The sequence below is a fragment of the Tachypleus tridentatus genome, chromosome 4 (genome assembly GCF_004210375.1).
Source record: "Tachypleus tridentatus isolate NWPU-2018 chromosome 4, ASM421037v1, whole genome shotgun sequence".
NCBI lineage: Eukaryota > Metazoa > Arthropoda > Merostomata > Xiphosura > Limulidae > Tachypleus > Tachypleus tridentatus.
The window spans coordinates 72,243,370-72,266,923 of NC_134828.1; the positions used below are offsets into that span (position 1 = coordinate 72,243,370).

The window sequence follows — 23,554 nt, forward strand, 5'->3', positions numbered from 1 at the left end:
TGGTGATGACTAGCTGTCTTTCCTCTAGTCCTACACTGCTAAATTAGGGACAGCTAGCGCAGATAGCCCTCGAGTAGATTTGCGCGAAATTCAAAAAAAAACAAACAAAGAATAATGTACCTGTTTTCATTTTTACAACTATTCGAACGGAGCCACGTTCTGATCAATGAACGTTTGTTTATTTATTGAAGACAAACGTCCAAGAGAATGGACCAATCAGATTGTAGTAATGGCTTAAAACTGTACGTAGCTGAAAAAATGAGTATCATAAATTGGCATAACATCACGTTACTTTGCTGTTTCGAAATCCAAGCCTGAGTATCAGGGTATATACTTTACTCTCCATATCTTTTTGAAAACCTTGTAACTAAAATAGGAAAATTCGTTGATTTCCCGCTGTCGTTTTAAACATCTTACACAAACGAAACTTTTGAACAAGATGTGTTCTTGTTATATTTTTCAACAACTGACAAATAGGAAAAAAAAAGTTAAACCGTTTCTCGAAACGATATCATTACGTGAAGTGAAAAATAATTGGCGCGAAAGGTTCTGGAATGTTTTATCGGATTTTGTTCTTTATTGTGGTATGCAATGTTTAGTTCTAATAACCAAATGATGAAATCCGTGATGAAGAGAAGCTCACTTGAAGTAAAAGTGTATTCTTAACACGGCTTGTATGAGTATTAAAACTTTTAATATCTTAACCTGAAGATGACCTAAGAAGGTCAAAACGTTGTTCTGTACCTTATTTCAATTAAAGTTTTAATACCTATACCAGTCGTCTTGATAATACAACTGACGAAACATTGTGTTTGATCTTTACAATAAAAATGCACAAGAACAGTATAATTACTGGGTATATATTTATTTTTTATCCGAGTAGATATCTTGCTCTGATTCTAACGTTTTGAAGAACGGGAATTTTTTTGCCTACATGTTACCCTCAGTTACTCAAATTACAGATGCTTTATAGTCTATGCGTGTTAAGTTGATGTAAGTATCCCGATTATATTTTATCGTATCTATGAACTTTTCCAAAGAGTTTCATGGATCAACAACACAAATCTCGGTGTACCATTTAAATGCTAAGCAGTATTAAATATAAGCACATAAAGAACTTGTTACATACTATAAGCATGCTCTAAGAACGAAAAGGTCAGACTGCCAAGTCAAGGAATGAGCTGGAGGTCAGTTGGGAGAAGATACAAAGGAAGACCGAAAAATATTTGGCGTCGAATAACAGAGAGGGATATGAGAGATAAAGAACGGGATAGAATAGAGGTTGAAGAATGGGTAGAGAAGAAACAAGATGAAGATCCTTCATATCTGCCCTATGGACCACTGGAGGTTTAGAATGGACTAATGACGATGATGAAAGAACATGTTATAATGAGTATATACATATATGTATATGTTGCTAAGCAATTTAGTGTTTGAATTAATGAAGCAAAGCAAATCTCAATAGGAAAACTCAAAATAATATACTTTATTGTACAAAATATGTGCAATGTCAGTTTCTGAAGTGCAAACAAATACGTCCCCCGCTAGTTACCACTATTTTAAATCCGTAGACTTACAACGCTGAAATCATGGGTTCGATTCCTCTCAGTGGACTCAGAAGATGGCCTGATGTGACATTGCCACAATAAAACACACACAAAAACAAATATATATTCCTTACCAATCTTAAAACAGTTGTACTTAAATCATTTTATAATATGGTAAAAAAAACATTTTCATCACCAACTGCAAGGTAACAGTTTACTTTTTTTAACGTCCTCCGCTAGTACAGTGGTATGTCTACGGATTTACAACGCTACAATCAGGGGTTTGATTACCCTCGGTTGGCTAAGCAGATAACCCGATGTGGTATTGTTATAAGGAAACACACTCACAACCACGAAACAAAATCATAATCGGAAGTCAAATTTTTATTATACAAGTTATCATTGCTGTAACAAGTCTTAGTGGGCGAGAATTAAAGCGTCAACTTATAGACAAATAAAACGTTAGTATAATTGCTTTGTTTGCCACCATGATGCGGTAATGGTAAAAATTATGCTTTCCAGGGTAGTAGGTCGTGTTTTATTTCATGTTTAAAAAAGGAATCGAACTTTCTGTTCTATACCACGATCTTTAAACTCGCATGAAAGTTTCGTTGTTTAATTTGTGTGATTAAATCGGAGCACTTATAGTTTTTAATTAAAATTAATATCAACTTTCGATCGAAGCAAGCTGCCTGTTTGGATAAAAAACACAGGAAAGCATTGTAAGAAGTATAGGTAATTAAATATACTATTTATATGTTCTTGATCATAAATATCAGTAAACATTGCTTTATCTGTTGATTATTTGCTCTAAACACTGCGTTAATCTCGATAATATGTCATCAGCAGGTATGACAAGCAGTATTAGAAGTGAATAAATAAATTGAAATTTTGAATTAATTGTTTGTTTGTGATGACGGTGAAAGTTACTGCACTCATCATATTTATTCACTAAGCTTTCGTTAATCTTTTAGAAAGGTGTAATAACTGTGATAATGAATTTTAAAAAATAGTCACTTCTTCCCTGAAACAAACTGACGTCACGACAGTACAAGTTGTAATGTTTATTAATAAACAACTGTTCGTATGTTTTAGTTCCTGTGTACTCTGTTTCTTGAGGTAATGAATCTTCTTTCTTCAGTTGAAAAGTAATTTTTTTTCGTGTCCATCATACACTCACTTGGTTATATTCTACACGTTAACTGATAGCACGAATATCTCTAGGGTGAGTTCTAGCTATTTTAGGTGTAGACAGCTTTTGTTTACTCCGCCTTTATGTTACCTAGTAAGCGAATAATAACAGTAGTACCGTCGTCGTAATGTTTAGACGTTGTGTCACTAGAATGCTGCCACCTACATATGCAGAACCTTGTCGAAATTGTCGCTAATAACTGCAAGAATTATACTGAACACATGCTAAGATTCAAGAAATACGCGATATTATGTATTTCTACATGTTTATACATTTAATACGACATATTGTTTTTCTGTTTACTCAGCACTGGTAGTATTTGCTAAAATACTGCCTGGCAAGCTATGAGGACTTTTACACCCACACACATTTAAAGTACATGATATATCTTATGGTAGTTGAGGCTGTCTTTGTGATGTGTCCGTCAATTACCTGAGCTCTACATACGCACATATATCTACTTATCAGACATGTTCGCAGAATGTTTTAAAGAGGAGTTCTAATTTCTGAGATAAAAAGCCAACACATAATGCATGAAGCGCAATCCGCATGTAAAGCATGCTAATGCTACAGATATTTGAATGCATGCCTCCCCCCACACAAAAGAAATGTGAAAACAGCTATTATGATGCTAAATATGAAAGCAATTTTGCATAAAATATAGCTTAAACAATTGCGTGGTTGTTTTCATAAAATCCACAAACATCCAATGAAAAGTTAACAAATCATCATTATGTTGTAGCATTGCATGGGGAGTTAGACTTAAATTAACATAAATATTTGTGTTTTATTATAGTAAGATACTGTACGATCTACAGGCAGAGTAGTTATTATTTATTAAATTATATCACTAATTTAAACAACCCTGTACCACAAAAATATATTAGATGTCTCAATAATTGGCTATCATATATGTACATGTACGGCACTAATGAAATAAATATCTAGTATTACGTGGAATATTCTAGACTTTTGTCGGGGTATAAACAGATGGCGAAAGATTATTATTTAGATCTAGACTGCGAAATTATGAGTTTAGCGATAAAGCAAGTATAATAGCGATTTTTAAAGTGAAATTATCACAGACTATATTGTAATAACAGAACTATAAAAAACAATTCGTGTTTTAAAGAGACTCAACCAGATTATGTAGACTTTGACGAAAAATAGACAATTATTTAAAGCTCTAGATACAATAAGTGAAACGTATATAAAATCAACATTTAGACATACGTCTGATTTGTTGAATACATTATTTTAGACCAAGTTAACCGTGTTGCTGTTTGTTTATTGTTGAAAGTTATCGCCAACAAGTCATAAACAACTACTGTAAAGAATCCGGCCTACACAACCTTACAGTAGATAAACGGCTTCGAGTTTACAATTACAAAGTATCAACAAAAGCCGTTGCATGCGTCCAATCTAAGCCAATAAATGTTAATTCTTTAACAGAAAAATGTAGATTACGCATAAAACGTTAAATATGAGAAGCAACTGCGCTACAACCATATAAGAATAATTCGTATTACTTCCGTTGTTCTTGCATCGATTACTGAAAAAAACAAACAATAAATCTTTAATTGGTTATTAAAACAGTCTGTCACCCGAGTTCTTCATTAGCAGCAGTTAAACGGGAATGAATCTTTTACAAGAAAAAACTCTTTGACCACCAAACTGGTGACAACTCGCTCTAAGAAGAAAAAAAACCAACAAAAATCATTTAAAAAGTCACTGCAAAGTGCAATCGACATAACACTGTAGCCTAAATGAATGATACTTTCAATAGGCTAATAGTATATCTATTAGAATTGGTCGGTTTGACCTTTGACTTTTTGAATTGTTTTTGATTTACCTCTGTAACAAAGTGTCGCAAACTGTAAACCCTCATGTCATTAATATCACGTGACATCACATACAGCTATGTTAAAGATGTTCTCCAACGGGCGTAACTATATTGGATTACATCATTTATAATCATTAATTAATTATTTCCCAGGCATCGCTGTATCATCTCAATATTAATAATCATATAATTATTATTAACCTTTAGCAAGAAAACAATCATCCAGTTTTTCTTTGCTTATCATCAGTTCAAAAGGGTGGGGTGGGTGGTTCTTTAGATAAACTAAAGTACATAGGTAAAACAGAATGAATACACGATTGCATTTATGGGTCATACATACGCGTCAAGGACATCTAAATAATGGTTTGATTTATTTTGTACGAGTTACTTATGGCATGCAAACATATCGTCTAGTGTTTTTAAGAGTCTCTTAAGAGCATTTACGTTCTTATTTTATTTATTACTTTATGAGTCCATCATCCTTAACAGAACCTTCACACTAGCAAATGGACCAGCAAAAATGTTTTTCACAGTTTTTAAGCTGTTTCCTTCTATCATGTTCATCTTAATCCATCAGTTTTTATTTGTTTTGTATGATCTGAACGGTACTCGACTTTCTAACACGATGCTAGTTTTTTTTTTATATTTTTCTCTAAATATTTTTTTCGGCCCGGTATGGCCTAGTGTGTTGAGGCGTTCGATTCGTATTCCGAGGGTCGCGGGTTCGAATCCCGGTCGCACCAAACATGCTCACCCTTTCAGCTGTGGTGGCGTTATAAGGTGACGGTCAATCCCACTATTCGTTGGTAAAAGAGTAGCCCAAGAGTTGGCGGTGATGACTAGCTGCCTTCCCTCTACTCTTACACTGTTAAATTAGGGATGGCTGCTGACTTTAGTTTTAAATGCACTGCAGAATAAACGGCTATAAATATTTTATTGAAACCTGGACTAGTAGTAAATGCACTATTGATTATGTAATTGGCTAGTTTTAAAATTAATTCAATGCCTTTGTGTTTTTCCCTGAACAAATTATCCATGTAATTAACTTTCCGCCATTAAAAAAATCATATGTTCTACTAATGTGAATTAATTGGAAAATAATTTGTGCAACTAATATCGCATTGATTAGAAACTGCCATGTTGAGGATTCATCATTTTTCCAGTTCGCTGTTGTACTTTGTCTGTACATGGTTTTCTGTTATTAATTCAGTGAGTTTTCTAACAGTAGGCGATTGCCATAATAGATTTCTCTACTCTCGTGAGTACTGAAGTTCATACTTCAGTTGTTAAACACATGTTTACATGAAACTCAGGCACAGAACCACCTGACTCAGTAAATAATGGTTTGGTGGAAAAAAAGCCAGTACAGCTATAAACTGTTGTAAAACATGTAACATTCAACTGAATGCATAAGCGTGTATATAGCTTAAAATTTATTTTTCATAAATAGACACAACAAACTTAAGAAACAAGATAATTAAAACTTTTTTAAATTAAAAAAGGGAATAGGGTTCATCAATGAAAAAAACAAGTTGAATGAAAATAGAAAACGTTTCTTATTTCTGATTGAAGTTGCTTAAAAGTAACTGCTATTTTTTATTCTACGAAATCCAATGTTATATTTTAGTTTTTTGGTTTTTCGACTTTTCACTTATCTTTTTGTTTCAAATTTTTTCGTCTACTTTTATTTATATAATAAGTATGTTACTTTCTATTTAGCTATACTATATATAATGTTCTGGTTTTATATCTGTCCACCCTACTGACTTGCAAATTAATAAGTCATTTATAGTCAGTAAAAACTGTTTCATTCCGTTAAGGGTTTTTTTCGTCCTTGATTTCTTCCTTTCTTACATTCATGTTGATATAATTGCACTCATCCTCTGACGTAAACAGCTTTATGACTTGTTTCACTAAAAGCCCGTAAGATTTTGTAACCCAACTGAACTTGTCGTGGTTGCGTAGGCTCTTTTTCCCTTCGATTAATTACGTAACTCAATGACACTAATTTTTACAAAACAACAACAATAAACCAATGAAATTATACTTCGAAATTAAACAATTTTCGGAATGCCAACTTTATTTATTATTCTGCTATTGCGTGGCTATATAATGTGAAGAAACGAATAGTGGCCAATGATACTTTTTTCTTCACTTCTATCCAGTGTATTGGTTTCTTTATAGTAAATATAAAACATGTTCATACCAGCAATATGATGTAGATTTTATGACTATAAAGGTAAAATATTGGTGATGATAGAGAGGAATTGTCGTTGCCGTCTAAACAGCCTACGTATACACAAGATACAGCGTCCTCTATATAATGGGTGTGTTTTCAATCGATTCTACACTCGTACACTTCCACTGCAGAGTAGAAGCAGCGAATGAGTTTGTTTCTGTGTATAAAGGCGTACACGTGATTGAAGTTCAAACGAGACCATAATTAACTTTTTAGTAAACAGCAGAACAGTCTTCAGTTTTGTAGAATTATTGAATGAGTTCTTAAATAGGGTGCGTATCCATTTTTACACTAAATTTGGTTATGCTTTCAGTATGCACACTGGATACTTTTACATGAGTGAAGGTTGATTAGTAAGCCTAACTTGAATATAATTTTTGTCTATTGGCTTTCTTTAATACTGTGGTTCTAGATCTATATTATATTTTCATGTGTAGAAGTTATTAAGTTTTATTCTTTATGCTTGAAATTATTTAACTTTATATTCTCAAAGTGCATTTTGCTTAATATTTTTTCCTCTGCTTAACTGTTGATCAAAGTTTTTAATTGCTGTTGTAGCTTTTCTTATGCCTAACAAATGAATACTGATGTCATAATGAACTTTCGTGATACCGTTCCCTCTGTTCCATCAGTATAACTTGTTTTTATGATTTTTGTTTTGTTTTTCGAGTGACACTGTATAACAGAATTAACTTCTTACATCGAGAATGCCCTGCGTTAGGGTCTTGAACCTTTAATCATATTTTCTGATTCAAGCTAATTGTGAATATATTGTGTGATAATTTTCGTGTAATTAGCAATCTGAGTGTTCTATGTGCATTATAAGAAACACAAGTAAAGTTATCACTTATTTAAATGGAATAATACAGCTAATTTCAGGATCTCAGGTTACCCCTGGCAAAGTGTGTTTGCTACTGTGTTCTGCTTGTTAAGCAGGAAGCCTAGTAAAAAATTCTAGTTTTTATCCTGTCTGTCGTATTTATTTGTGAAAGTAAATCTAATTTAGTCATGTTTGACAGTCACTTTCTGTAATTAAAGGCTCGAAAGTTAATGATAAATAAACCACGTGATTACATTGAGTAAATGAAATTGTATATTTACTTGCCAACGAATTTTAAGATCTACTTTGCTCCTTTTAAACTATCATTTCAATCTTTATGGAAAGTTACCTCGTTGGTCAGTGGTAAATTTAGGACTTAGAACGTTAAAATATTGGGTTAGATTCCTTACACTGCACAGAGCGAGGATAACTCCTTATGTAAACTCGCGCTAAAACAAATAACTGTTCTTTTAGAAACACGTTTTATCAGAGGTTTTGTCTCAGTTCAGCATTTATTTATTTGTTATTCACATCATAATGAAACAAACTGCACAATGAAGTACAAACGCTGATAATGTACTAGTTTTTGATTATATCTCAATTTCTTATATATTTAAAAGTTATAGAATTACAATATGATAATTTAGCTTGTTTATATATTTGCTTTATTCTTAAGATGCTATAGTAAAACACTATATATTTAATTAAGTTTCACGTTTTAATAGGTTTACTATTTTAGCTAATTATGAAATCGTGTTAAGGAAAACAAAAAACAACACCATTGGATATCTGTGATCTGTATACCAAGGGTACCAACACCTTTTTTCTAGCGTTGTAAATCCACAGATATGTTGTTGTGCCATTGAGAGATAACCTTGACTGTTACTATTTGTGAAAAGATATTGCCCGCACTATGAGTTTCATAATTTATAGTTCACGATTTGTTGCTGCAAAAACCGCGCTTTGCACTTTGAGGCTGTAGGTTCGTAAGAGAAGTGATGTTCAACTTCAACTACTCAATAAGAAGACAGTCATAAAGTTTGCCGTTAGTTCTGATGTCTAAATGCTTTCACTTTAGCCTAAAGCTTTAAAATTAAGGACTGCTATGCGCATGCAGCTCTTGTATAGTTTTAGGAAAATTCTGAAACGGAAAGAAACAACATATTTTTTCATATGAAGTATTTATTTTTATCATATAAAAATCACTTACCTATTCCAATAAATCCTTGAATACCCACATTGTGGAAGCAAAAGTAAATTATAATAAAAATTATATGATAAATTACAATATGTTAAATCCGAAGGTGGTTCTTATAAAGCTAAAATCCGAAAATAACTAACTTACTGTTTAATTAAACACTTCAATTATATTTACTTCAAAGAAAAAACACATAAAGCGAGAACGGGAAGGAAAACATTCAAATAAAATAAGCACAACAGAAGATCCATGAATATTAACATAGAATGCATTTATGTAATTTTTGTAAATTTCCCAGTATCACTTCTTATTGACAGGTTAAAATCAAAATAATTCAAAATATATATAGACTGAAAATAAAAAGGTTTTGAAGTGTATTTTCCAATGAATCATGCGACAGGTAGAAATTATATATATACTTGGTTGTTATGAAGTTGGTTTATTGACAGTATAATGTCTACCATTATATATACCTGGTTATTCTGAAGTTGGTTGGTCTACTCCAATGTTCATTCATAATTGGTAGACCAATCATCTAAGGACTATTGTATTTGGTATATGAGGTAGGGAGATGCTATGAAAAATGATTCCAGTGTCAAAAATATTTCTTTGTAGTTGACACTATAGTGCAATTAACGTACCGTTAAATGCGTAAAAGCAATTTCAAATAAGTGAAGATTTATTACGTCTTTAAACATAACTCGTGGCGGTTCAACTATAAGCATTACTACATTACTACAGTCGTGGTGATAACATTGTTTTAATAGTAAGGTGATATCGGCGTGAAAGTGGCGAATGGAGAAAACAATGTAGGTGTAAAAACTTATTTGGGAGCTTCTAAACATGTTTCAACAAAAATGCAACATGGAACATGTTATAATTTCCACACTTTAGAGAAGTGGAATTGTGAATGAAACGGTTTTTGCGCAATATAGTACTCCTATTCTCTTACCCCATTGCACAGGCTGTCAAGACATTGCTGGGGCGTGTTCTCAGTTATTGAATAATCAGCAGACATTTTCTACACACATGACCAGCACGTTTTTTTCTTTTCTTTTTTAACGTAGCGAGAACTTAGTTGTAAAGGAAAGAAAGACTTTTTAGCCAGTGTGTCCAGCCTATCCTTAAGTAGTGGTAATTTAATTGCTTTGTGTATCTTGGAAGCCTCAGGGTTATTCCTAATATTATTGTTATTGTAGTAATTTTGTTGTTCTAGCTGACATATTTATAGTGACTTTTTGTTTTGTGTAGAAACAAAAATGTAACTTTTATACTTTTTTTTTGGCTAAATTCTCTTGCTACCAGTTTTTCGTATATATATGATTCTTTTATGTCTACACTCTTTACTATTATCTTGTAACTTATGTGTCTGTTGGTGCGTGTATGCTAGTAGCGCCACCAAGGATATCTGTATGTCAGTATGCTAAGAGCTGGTGTTAATCCTTCGGTTGATTACATTTAAGAAGGAGACTACTTTGGGGAAACGCCGTATCGCTTTATATTTAACTGAACATAGGTAGCTAGCTTGATAGTAACCTATGTTGGTGGAAGTGAATTTAAAGTAACGTTAATATAGCTTGCTCGTCTTTGTTCCTTTTATTTTATCTTAACAAACTGCATTTTTTTCAATTAGAAACTGATAACGCTGAGAATTAGGCACATAATATTATGGAAGCTGATTTGCTTTTTAGACAGGTTTTTAATATTTGGACAGTAAAAATTAGTAGACTGTGGTAAAATTGATATTATTATTGGTTAGTATTAGTAACAATTAAATTTCTTTTATAAGTATATGGAGATCCAGTAATTATTAACAAGAAGGTTTTTGAAAATCAAGAAATGACATTCGGTTATTAAGATACTGTAATTTGTTATCCTTAAATATACTTTTGGTTTATGATCACGTGTGCCAACATTCCAAATTCTCACTACTCTCTGTTCAACTGTGAAAAAGTACTTTAAATCTAGAAAGGTATGGAATAGTATTGGAACTAATGGTGCTTAGTTAACCGAACAAATGTTAAAACGCTTCCTGATGTAATGCAATTTCACAATATTGTATTTAACGATATGAGTCCCCCAGTGGCACGCCGGTATGTCTGCGGATTTACAGCCCTAGAAACAGGGTTTCCATACTCGTGGTGGGAAGATCACATATAGACCATTACGTAGCTTTGTGGTTAATTTAAAACAAACAAACATAGGGATATGAAACCGACACCATCAGATTAGAGTCGAACAACTGATTATTATACTGTAATAAATGTGGTCTGGGATAAAATTAAAAAAATCCTCAATGTAGATCCTAAAGTTTTGTCTAATGAAGCTCGTTCCATTATTGGAATGGAAAGGGGAGGTCAATAAACAGAGAGGTTAATTGCAGGCTGAATGATATCGCTAGTTCATCTACTAATGAGCGAAATACTTTCATTTTGGGTTTCTCCATTACTGGTTACACGATGCCATCATATATTGCTTGGCAAATTTTGAAAGCGCTTTTTGTGCAATGTATTGCGCTTTGTTAAATACAATGCAAAATGTACCCTAATCGACTGTTTCATATTTATGTAAGTTTAGGTGCTAAATATAATTTCTGTTATTTACAAAGATGATCATTCAATTTCACCCAAAAATATGATAATCTGTTGGTTAAGAAGCTATGCTTTCCAAACGTTAATGATAAATCAATTGTTATTCATCCAATGAAACTGAACAGAGGCTCCTAGATTAGAGTATTAAAAAAACATGAGATGGAACTCCTGTCACTATGATTAAGGCACTTGTGATAAGAGAGCACTTGACAAGCTGCAAAGAAAGTTTTATTACTGACGTCATACTAACAAGCTGATATAACCGAATAATACTGTGACTTGCAGGAAAAAGGAAGCGTCTATTAAACCAAGGACGAGTATAATAATAATATCGTTTTCTTCATAAAACCTTTCCTTGTATTGAAACCATTCTTTTGGGTATATTAAATCAAGCCAATCTTAGTATTGAAGTTATACCTTTATTTAAACTTCTGAATTTATGAATAATATAGCGTACTTTGAAAATCTTCTGTTATCCATTTACAGATGCTATGCTTGATAATCAACATGCAATCTGCATATGCTAATATCTGATTAGTTGAAGTAAATAAGCGAGTGTATTGTTAGTCCTCATGTGTTGATATCTGATTAGTTGAAGTAATTTAGTGAGTGTATTGTTGATCTTCATGTGCTCATATCTGATTAGTTGAGTAAACTAGTGATTATATTGTTGATCTTCATGTGCTGATATCTGATTAGTTGATTAAACTAGTGATTATATTGTTGATCTTCATGTGCTGATATCTAACTAGTTGAGGTAAACTAGTGATTATATTGTTGATCTTAATGTGCTGATATCTGATTAGTTGAGTAAACTAGTGATTATATTGTTGATCTTCATGTGCTGATATCTGACTAGTTGAGGTAAACTAGTGAGTGTATTGTTGATCTTCATGTGCTGATATCTGACGAGTTGAGGTAAACTAGTAAGTGTATTGTTGATTTTCATGTGCTGATATCTGATTAGTTGAGTAAACTAGTGAGTGTATTGTTGATCTTCATGTGCTGATATCTGACTAGTTGAGGTAAACTAGTGAGTATATTGTTGTTCCTCATGTGTTGATATCTGATTAGTTGAAGTAAACTAGTGAGTGTAGTGCTGATTATCATATGCTGATATCTGATTAGTTGAAGTAAACTTGTGATTGTATTTTGCTTTCAACTCAGAGATGTAGATAATTATAAAAGAAAACAGTTATATGTAGAGCTACACAAATATAATCTTTTGGATAAATATGAATTAATTTCAGCTAACTTAATTTCTATCTAAAGAAATAGTTATATTTTACAAAATTTGAATATATATTTAGTTCTATCATTTAAAAATGCTAACATAAAAGCTAAGAACATTCTGAAACACAAGATAAATTATTCAGATTTTGTTTTAAAATTTACCTGTTTTATTATGTAGTTTAATAACTAGGCTTCCTGTTAATTACGCAAAATAAGATAAATATTAGGAAAAGAACTTGTGTTTTTATCTAGTAACTCATTGAAATAAAAATACTAATACATGATTGCGTTTAGGAATTTTAGACCTCTATCTTGACACATGTATGTTTATTATGTCAGCTTTAATTACCAACTGTGTGTTTCTTTGATGCATAGAATGCTTAAACGTTTTTTTTTTTTTTTGTAATCATGCTTTGAAACTCTTTCTATGTATATGACTGATCTCACATGTGAATGTCTGAAGGGAAAGAACTTTTGAAAACAGAAATCTCTTAACCCAGTTCAAGTGGTAGACACTCGCAAAATCTATTTGAACCAGCAATGGATGCTTTGAGAATAAAACAGAAGGTTTTTTATCTCTGTCTGTGCTATAAGAAGGCTTCTGCAAGCTAGAAATTAGATACATTTGCAAAAGAGATAAGAGTTGTGAAAACTAAAGTTAACAAACAATAATGTTTATTTACAGTAATTTAAATGAATTTCAAAATAATAACTGAACAATTTTATTAATTTGTTTAAAAAACAATGCCCCCTTTTTGTTCAGGGACTGGGCGTGGCAAAGTTACTATCACACAATGATTTCGAATCTAAGGGTTCTTGATTCGCGCCCCATTTCAGCAAAAATACTGTCCATACTTTGGGGTCACGGGCGCGTCATAAGGGCAACAGTCACATCTCACTATTCAGTCAGTTAAGAGTAGTCTAAGAATTAATGGTAAATATTGTTGACTATCTGTCTTATTTTTAATTTACCAAGTTAGAATGCGAAGTGTAACTTTGAGCGAAAATTCTAAACAAGCAAGTTAAGAATGAACTTCCAAATGTATATATTTGTCTTCGGCTAACAGTACCTTTTTAAATTATATCTTCCTTGAAACTCGTAAGGAAGATATAATGTTGGTTAATCAACTGCCTGACCGACCGACACTAGGCTTTTATAATTATTTAATATCAGATTTCCATGTATATTAAGATTTTTATGGAAATCTGATGTTAAATAATTATAAAGCCAAGTGTCTGTCGGTCAGGCAGTTGATGACACTCGATTTCTCCGGATTTCATAACTTACACGAGTTCAATTCCACCTTTACTTCTATAATGCTTCCTCTTTTCATTGCATCCAATTTTATTTCAATTAAATACCTCACTTAGGAGTAAATAGCTCCTAAAGTTGGGCACTTCTTCTACCATATAAAAGCCTGTTAAAGATGTTATTATTGTACCAAGGATTTATTTAGCACTAAATGAAATTGATTTGCCGTTTATTATGAAGAGAAGATTTTGAACGATGACCGAGTATTTACAAGGAATATATAGTTTCAAGAGTTTTTGTTTGACGTTAATTAAGCACAAAGCTACACAATAAGCTATTTGTATTCTGTCTACCATGGGTATCGAAGCAGGTTTCTAGCGTTGTAAGTCCGCAGACATACCGCTGTGCAAGTTTGAAGAGAAGTATTGCAATAATGAAGTTGATTTGATAAGAAAATAACTGTGGTTAAATAATGCTGAGACAAGGATTGATGCTGACAAGAGACACTCTTTAGGTAAGGAGATACTGCGCGTGATAGGTTTTGGTTTCCTTAAGCAAGAAGGCCCTTTATTTTTCTTATGTTTATTTAGGGGCGGCAAAGTTACAAATGCATATCGGAGGATTCAAACTTGGTAGGTTTTGGTTTCCTGTCACTTCTAATGGGGTTTTCTATTAGTTTAAATAGTTGTCAATTGAAGTGTGGTGTATGAAAGGCTTGACCGACAGATACCCGAGTAGTATAAAGTTTGACGGTACGACTACAGAACAAAGATACCTGAATTTATTTTTTGTTTGTTTTGCTTTTGAATTTCGCGCAAAGCTACTCGGGGGCTATCTGCGCTAGCCGTCCCTAATTTTGCAGTATAAGACTAAAGGGAAGGTAGCTAGTCATCACCATCCAGCGCTAACTCTTGGGCTATACTTTTACCAACAATTGACCGTCACATTATAACGCCCCCACTGCTGAAAGGGCGAAAGTGTTTGGTGCGAACCCTCGGACTACGAGTCTAACGCCTTAACCCACCTGGCCATGCCGGGCCTGAATTTATTCTTAGCTAGACAGATAATTATTAAACAAGTCAATAAACAGTTGAACAAGTAGATAGATTACTAATGAACAGGTAAATATAGAGATCTTGCTTGTAGTTAAGCGCAAAGATAAACGTTGAGGTATTTGTGTTGACCTGCCACAGGTATTGAAACCCAGTTTCTAGCCTTGTAAGTTCGCAGACTTATTGCTGTGTCACTGAGACGCTAGTGTACAAGTATCATAAAATTTGTAGATAATTATAATGTTGGTGCATAAAGGACTAATTAGTAAAGTATTTCTTGCACAAGTACTATTTGTAACTTTCTGCAGCACTCTACCCACCACCCCCTGTCTCACCGTTACCATTACTTCCACCTACAACACTCAGTATGGGTTGTGCAGACGTTCAAACGGCAGATCATCGCCGCCTACAGTCAATTAATGACGGCAGTCACCAGTTTGTGACTCCATTATAGAGCCCATTCCACTGGCACGACACGATCCTAGATGGATCAGGTAAGTAGAAACTACAATGTTTTTATAGGGAATGACAAAAATGGTGCCGCCATTTTCTTCTACTACGACACTGTTCTAAACTAGTGAAGGTTAAACTCCTTTTATTACACACAGCTTATTTAGGTCTTTCATACTGAAATAATGAACAAGTGAGACATTCCATATGGTAGTGTTTCCACAGAGTTTGTTACTTTTAATAAATATAGTTTCTTGAGCGCTTCATTATCTTTTTTTTAAGTGAGTGAAAGAGTGAGTTAAGTGACGAGATATAATACACGGATACACATTAACATGTGTAGTTGTAGTTATTTAATATTTTTATTAGTAATAATGTATTAAACGATAAATTTTGCATCATTGCACTACTGACTCCATCCTAATTGCTTGCGCCCCACAAGCGATCATTTGTGAATCCCTCGGGGCGTGTCTCACACTTTGGGAAATGCTGTCATATGTAACTGTTGTGTTTCACCCTGTAGTAAAACTATAACGTGCAATGATAATTATTTATATCAATATAGTAATTTCTAATGTAAAAACTGTTGTCTAGTTGGATCTAATATAAGATATATTTATAAATTTGGGATTCATAGTACAAAAATGAAGCACGTCGCTGATGCGATGAATTCTGGTTGCCTTAATATTAAATCTTTATCAGACGTTTTTGAGATCAACCCTTTTCTAGTTTAAGTTCTTATATTTAGCTGTGTCCCCCCGGTTTGTTAGAATTGTCTAGTAGTTTAAATTTAAGTTATGCGATGTGTATGATAGGGCATAAGGCAAGTGTTGTATTAAAGTTTTTAACAATAGTTAAACAACCTGTGCTGTGTCATTCTGAAACATATAACCCTAGGTACCCATTGTATTTAAAGTGGCAAGGAAAGCATTTGAAACATTTACAAAGCGAGTGTTCGTAATTTATGGTAACGGTATATGAATTAGGCCTTACAGCTCCTTCTTCCAACGTCTATGGTGTTTCATGTGATGATTGTCAACATGGACGTTTGTATTGTAATGCAGTTTCTATTGAAGCAGGATTTTGCGCAGTGAGGCTGTCGTGGTATCACTTCTCTTTATACTTTGCCGAATCTATCGACCTTACGTGAAAGACGACCGTCAAGTGTCCATTTTTACAACAGGAGTCTGTGGGAGAGGCATCTGGTGATTTAAGTGGTAGGTATGCGAATGACATAGTATGAATTCTGTATTTTACGATAACACCGAGGAGGAACTGTCATACTACTTACTGGAATGTTTGTAAAAATATATCTCCTTGACTTTGCTGCAGCTGCCTAACTAGACGTATACTTTATCCATTGCGATGATGTATTTTAAGTTTCACAATTTTCGATTACTGGACTTCCGATCAGCTCTGGATAGAAGCATATGAATGCGGATCTTATGTCATATTTTAGTTGTAAATCCGTGAGAATAATCTTATCTTGTTTACAATTAAGGACAGTTTCTTACGTTAATGTGTTATCAAGTTACTTCTGATAAGAGGATGTTTAATTTTCTTCGCTATCACCGGTGTGGGATTGGTAGCCAATGGTGAAACAGCTTTTGTTTTTCACTTTTACTGTCACTGTTTCAACACTACTGATACTTATTTCTTCGCAACGTTAACATTTTGTGCTGTTATCATTGCAAAATTGGAGAACTTTGTGTCGTAAAGCGTTTCAAGATACTCTCACCAGAGGGCGCTATTTACCAGAACTATCTACGCTTGCAACTCACCGCACTTCTACATCCGCATAGGTTGAATGTTCCTTCGTCCAAAACAAGTTGGAGCTAACAGAGTTAACCATCCACTCCAGATCTAACTAACAACTGAGAGGAACGTTTATCAACTGGTATTAATCTGAACGAAGTTATCATAACTAAAAGTGTTTAGATTTTAAAATTTAACAGTGAAAGATAATAAACTTAAGTAAACTGTGACTATAATTTTTATACGATTGTAACTAAAGCAGCTGTAATGAAGACAAACAATGAGAATCCGTAAGTGAACCTTGTGAACCTTCCCATTCTTCAGCAAGATGTATATAGCTTACATCATACGGCTTCTATTTAGTGAGAAAGGAAGCATGGTCATTGTTGCTACTTTTTATGTTCTAAACAGACAACTATTTACAGAGCCAAGTGATGATAAAGCTTTCGTTCTAAAACCCGTGATAAATACCTCATTGTGGTCTAAATACTATTTATTTGGCAATAATACACAAAAGTTATATGTGTTCTGCTCACCACATATAGCGAAACCCTGTTTCTAGCGTTATAAGTCCGCAGACTGTGTAACTGGAGAAAGGGAGGGGTTATACGTTAAATAATACGCCACAGTCTTCTTTATATAGTTGACTATTGTTTCACACTGAACTCCAGTTTTACTGTTTAGATGTATCTCACGACGGCTAGTATGTGTTTGTTTTTGAATTTCGCGCAAAGCTACTCGAGGACTATCTGCGCTAGCCGTCCCTAATTTAGCAGTGTAAGACTAGAGGGAAGGCACCTAGTCATCACCATCCACCGCCAACCAACTCTTGGGCTACTCTTTTACAAACGAATAGTGGGATTGACCGTCACGTCATGACGCCCCTACGGCTGAAAGGGTGAGCATGTTTGTTGCGACCGCGATTCGAACCCGCGACCCTCATATTACGAGTCGAACGCCTTAACCCACCTGGCCATGCCAGGCTACCGGCTGATATGGGTATTAAAACTTTTATTGAAATAAAGTACAAAATAATATTTCGACTTTCTTAGGTCATCTTCAGGTTTAGTGTTCATATTTCTGTTTTAAAGCACAAAGCTACAATCGGTGTATTCTGCCTATTGCGACTATCGAAACCAGATGTTTTGCGTTATAAACCTCCAGCCTTACCACTGAGCCACCGAAGGTGATCAAGGAAAGCGATTTTTATTCCAGCTAAATCACAAATTACTTGCTATTTATTATATGCAGAACACTTAAAATACATTAGTTTTATTTGACTCGAAATACTAAAATATTTGAGTTTTATTCTACGCGAGTTACTAATGTAGGTTATTTTTTATTCCACACGCAGTAGTAACATTAGTTATTTTAATTGAACACAAAACAACAAATAGTAAGTCATGATAGTTTCAAATTTCTTTATTATATTCTCTTAGACATTGGGTTCATAATTAAGGACATCAGTGGCACTTGTTACCAAAAAATAGATACATCATGTATCATAATGAACTTAAATTATATCTTTTCTGTAGTAAATTTTCAAGTATTAAACTTGCCGTGTTGTTGTTTTCTCTCTTATTTTTTTCTTCGGTCATTAATAATCTTAGAGAATAAAAGACATCAATCAGATATGTCAGAGATTAACATATCAAATCTATAAATTTCTTGAAGTAAGTTCATCAAGTGTAAGTCTGGCATGGCCAGGTGGTTAAGGCTCTCGACTCCTCATCTGCTGGGCGCGGGTTCGAATACCCGTCCAACCAAACATGCTCGTTCTTTCAACCATGAGGTCGTTATAACGTGAGGGTTAATCCCACTATTCGTTGGTAAAAGAGTAGCCAAGAGTTGACGGTGGGTGGTGATGACTAGCTGCCTTATTTCTAGTCTTACACTGCAAAATTAGGGACGGCTAGCGCAGATAGCCCTTGTGTAGCTTTGCACGAAATTCATAAACAAACATATCTTCAAGAGTTAAATTTGCCATGGTGTTGTTTTCTCTCTTATTTTCTCGAAGGTCTTTAACAACCTTGTACAAGCAGCAAACCTCAATCCAACACCCACTAATGCATTAGTAAAAACATAACTTTCTTCCCTGGAGAATCACACAATTTGGAAGCTTCATAAGCCTCGGTGGGAGCCAGTAAAGGCTCGTCTAATATAAGAGTAGCTTGATCTAAACGAACCTGTACCTCAAACGAAATATGAAAAAATGGCCTGCATGAATTTTCTCAAAGAAGAGACCTCATTTTATCTTTCTGAAAGTAGAATATAAAAGATCTCATTATTCATGGCATTTACAAGCTACTGACTGAAATGTCAAAGAGAGTTCAATCAGATGTTATTTAAACTTACTTGGTAAAGTTTGTACTGCATGGAGGATAAGATTTCATTACAAGGTACTGAATATACTTATTCAGACATTATATAATATACAGATTTTTTAATACAAGTGATTTTATGGCCATAAATTTACTTATTTCCTCAGTGAACGGAAAGAGGGCGCTAAACGAAATTGTGAAGATGCGTGAATGAAACATCATCTCTGCTTACCATGGTACTCGTGTAATGAGTTACTTTGTAATATCTATACATTATTTATTGTGCGTGTATACCAGTCGAGGGTATTTATTCTGTATGCAAAATAATCGAGAGAATTATGTAGGATGTAAAGAGAATCAAGAGTTTAGACACTTGTGGTTGGCACAGGTAACCAAATGAGTAGTTTTACGCTTAGTAACAAAGCTAAGTGGATATTTTACTCATATTGTGAATGAAATAAATCGTATGAACAAGTATATTTTGTAATAATCAATTTACAGACTATAAAATATTAAATATAATTTGTATAAAAGTTGTAGGTTATTTTCTGCTGATCAGTTTCGTGATTTTATATTTTGTGATCTTGACGTATTACAAAGCAATACGAAATACAGTCATACCAATACTGATTAGATTTATTTTGAAATAAATTGTTGCTTTAATAAATTTATTCTTCTGAACAATTTGTAATAACAGATTACATCTTTATAGTTCGATATTATATGCCAAAGAACACTTGTTTTAGGGTAATTGTTTACGTCGAGTAATTTGTTAACTTTCACAAGGTTAAGTACTAGACTTATCACAATTTCGTTTTTTTATTTCACACAATTTTAATTTCTCTTGGAATAAAATAAATTTCACGATAAATCATATATACTAGACAATAACATTTTTTATAAGTATTTAAAATGTAGTTTATAATCATTTATTATTTAATTTGGTTTATCTAAACCAATAATATTTTCCATATAACAATCGTTGGTAAATTGAGTGGTAGAAAGTCGATGTGGAAAAACAGACTAAAACTTCACTATACAGTAGGTAAAGGTACAATCAGTATGTGTATGATTAGTAATCAAAGTCGATTAGAAAGATATACTGTTATAGCTCTTGGCCCATTTAAAATTCGGTCCCGCGTAACTTAACAGTGACAGTGCTCGATGGCTTTAAGTCACTGCTTCATAACTTCTACTGAACATCGCTTATTAATGTGGCTTTGTTTTTATTTATTTTAAATATTCTCCAACAGTCCTGGGTATTTGTGAACTGATTCATATATATTTTAGTGATTTTCTTTCAGACGTACAGACAATTTAAATTGAACGAATGAAATGGTAAAAAACTATGCGACTGTTTCATAAAAGAGCTGCAGCTGCACGCGACCGACAGCCTGATGGACACTCAGCACCTGGGGGCACATCCGCCAGAATCAGAAATTCTGCCCTTAACCTTACTAGAAGTGGAACACCTCCTCAGTTCAGTCGGTCTCAATCCTTTTCGTCAATGAATAGTGGACATTCTGCTGGTGCTAGGCCTATTCCTCTGATGGGAAAACTTAGATCATTATCATTTGGCAGTAATGAAGTGACAGACAGCTCCGGTGATAACAGACAATTGAGTCAATCCGAAGAGGAGGACATTTTTCAAAATTTCACTAAAAGAATGTACATTACGTTAGTGATTCTGATAGCCGTTGTAATAATGTTTGTTTTTTATTCTTTCCTGTATGGAAACAACGCTTTACCGTGAGCAAAAATTGTTTCTTAAATATCTCAAGAACAGGTAAAAGCTAACTCAAGTATCCATTCACAGTAAACAATAATTCAATTATTAAATTTAAATTTGTGTAACTTTTATTCTTATTATTTGACAATCTAACCTGTAGGTGAGCGTTTCTTTAATATTTTATATTTAGCTCCAACTCAGCCTGTATAATTCCATAAAATCATTGAAAATCAAATGGCACGAAATTTCCTCAGCCAGAAAAATCTAAGCAACACTAAACGTATATACAAAATTCTAAGTAAGACATATTTAGCATATTCTTGTTTGTTTTAATTAAAAATGAATGTCCAATAATATGTTTATACTTGAGTAAAATGTCGCTATAAAACTCATTATTTATAATTAAAAGGAATACAATATTACAATCACTACATGACAAATAGTTATTAAAAACAGAGACTTGCCCTATAAAAGAACACTACATATGTTTCGGTGCTCTACGACACTATTTTTATAGGACGGAGAAACACAGTCCATTTTTATGGCAAGTTCCTGTTTTTAAAACAATTTATTGTGTAATAATTTTAATGTTGTATTCTTTTTAATCGTGCATAAATATTTTACTTGAGTGTCGTTTCAAATTATTTAAAAGGTTAACTTCAAGAATCACGATTTTTCACAAAAAAAGTTGTTCACTGCAGTGTTTATTGCTGACAAAAAATAAAGGATTCGTTTGAAACATGAACAAATTATTTTATTATTTCTAGTATATAAATATAACAACTGTGGATTTTTATCGACTCGTTTGTTCACCAGACTTATACGTTCTGCACATTTAGCTAAACGGCCATATCAGAGACTCCTCGTGGTTCAGGTAAATTCATCAATATTTCTACACTCGAGACAAAAGCGAAGTCAACATCACCTGCCGCTTGAATTTGGTACTTTTTTCTGAATAACGGAATTAACTGTTGCTGTTATAACGTAACCTCAGCTAAAAGGGCAAAGCTTGTTTTGTGGCATCTCGTCTTGAACTGGTGCTGAAAAATTGTCACTTTTGCTGTTTGAATCGATACTTATAACTAATTCCGATTATCGAATATTCTAATTAGATGACTTTTGTGAAAAGAAATAGAAACAAGTTTCTTAGTTAAACAGTTTTATTATTATTATTCAAATAATAAACAACTGTTAATATAACTAAGGGCTTGTCAGCATGATAGAGTAGCCAGTTATGTCCTGCTATGGTGCCAGTACTAAATACAGGTCTTCTGGAATTAATAAGTTACGCACTGTTTTTAGTGCCAAATATCAGACGTTTCCTCTAAGTTGTCACTATTTCCTACTGCGGAGCAAGATAGTAATTCCAAGTTCCTCTATATGAATGAACACAGATAGGCATCAAGTAATCTTAAACATTCGATTTTGATATTTATTGTAACGATAGAAAACTAATTGAAATTTCGATTAATTGCGCAGCATGTTTCTGAACCAGAGACCCTTGGACTTCTAAAGTTTGGGCTTTTTTTATTCTAAAAAAAACAACACAAAAGAACACATGGCGAATGATACGGGTTAAACATAAACGAAACGTTTGCATCCCAGTTGTGCTGTTTACTAGGTTAGCAGATTTTCAGTCATTATCCCCCCTCAGAATGCACTACCGTTAGTTATGTTTTTCTATTTAAATTAAAGTGTATGTATAAATATTTTTCTCTACTGAAACATTAGCATGAACATTCGTAGGTAAATTTGATACTGATGTATGTACTCCTTAAAACTTTCTGCAATGTATATAGTTTTTTTTTAAGAGCTACTGCACGTGAAAATATACTCTAATTCTTTTTATGATTAAGCGCTAATAGTTCTGTATTGATACGGTATCTATATCACTTTAAAATTGTCTTATTACAAATATTTAAATTTTCAATGCAAGTTTCTTTTAAAGTGAAACTTGCTATATGTATCATACAATTTCGCTTGCTACATTTTAAATTTATAATATTTTGTCAAAGTTGCATATAGTAATTAAAGAACAATCTTGGTGTCAAATTCATAATTTTTGAGTTTTAATTGTATCACTGCACGTTTTAAGAACTGTTAAAAAGACACTTAAAATAATGGTGTTGTTTGTACAAGTTTTCTTTAAAATAAAGTATTATAGATCATAGAACTTCGTTTGTTTTATTTTAAACGTGTTATGTTTTATCAAAGTTGTGTTTAATAATTAAGCACAAATCCATGAAGTCGGATCAATAAATGTGGAATTGTAATCAACATCTTATTGGTTGGACAAAACAGTTGCCTTTTTATTTTTTTTTGCTAGAATGTC

General features: G+C 33.2%; 1 long non-coding RNA gene across 2 annotated transcripts; it reads left to right on the forward strand.

The window, feature by feature from the left end:
* Nucleotides 1-6,945: 6,945 nt before the first annotated feature.
* On the forward strand, nucleotides 6,946-23,395 carry LOC143249415 (uncharacterized). Of its 2 annotated transcripts, none has more exons than XR_013027776.1 (3): nucleotides 6,946-7,093; nucleotides 15,276-15,461; nucleotides 20,784-23,395. It is a non-coding gene; the product is annotated as an uncharacterized LOC143249415 (long non-coding RNA). The 2 variants fall into 2 exon arrangements; XR_013027775.1 differs by having other exon boundaries at nucleotides 20,798-23,395.
* The last annotated feature ends 159 nt before the right edge of the window (nucleotides 23,396-23,554 follow it).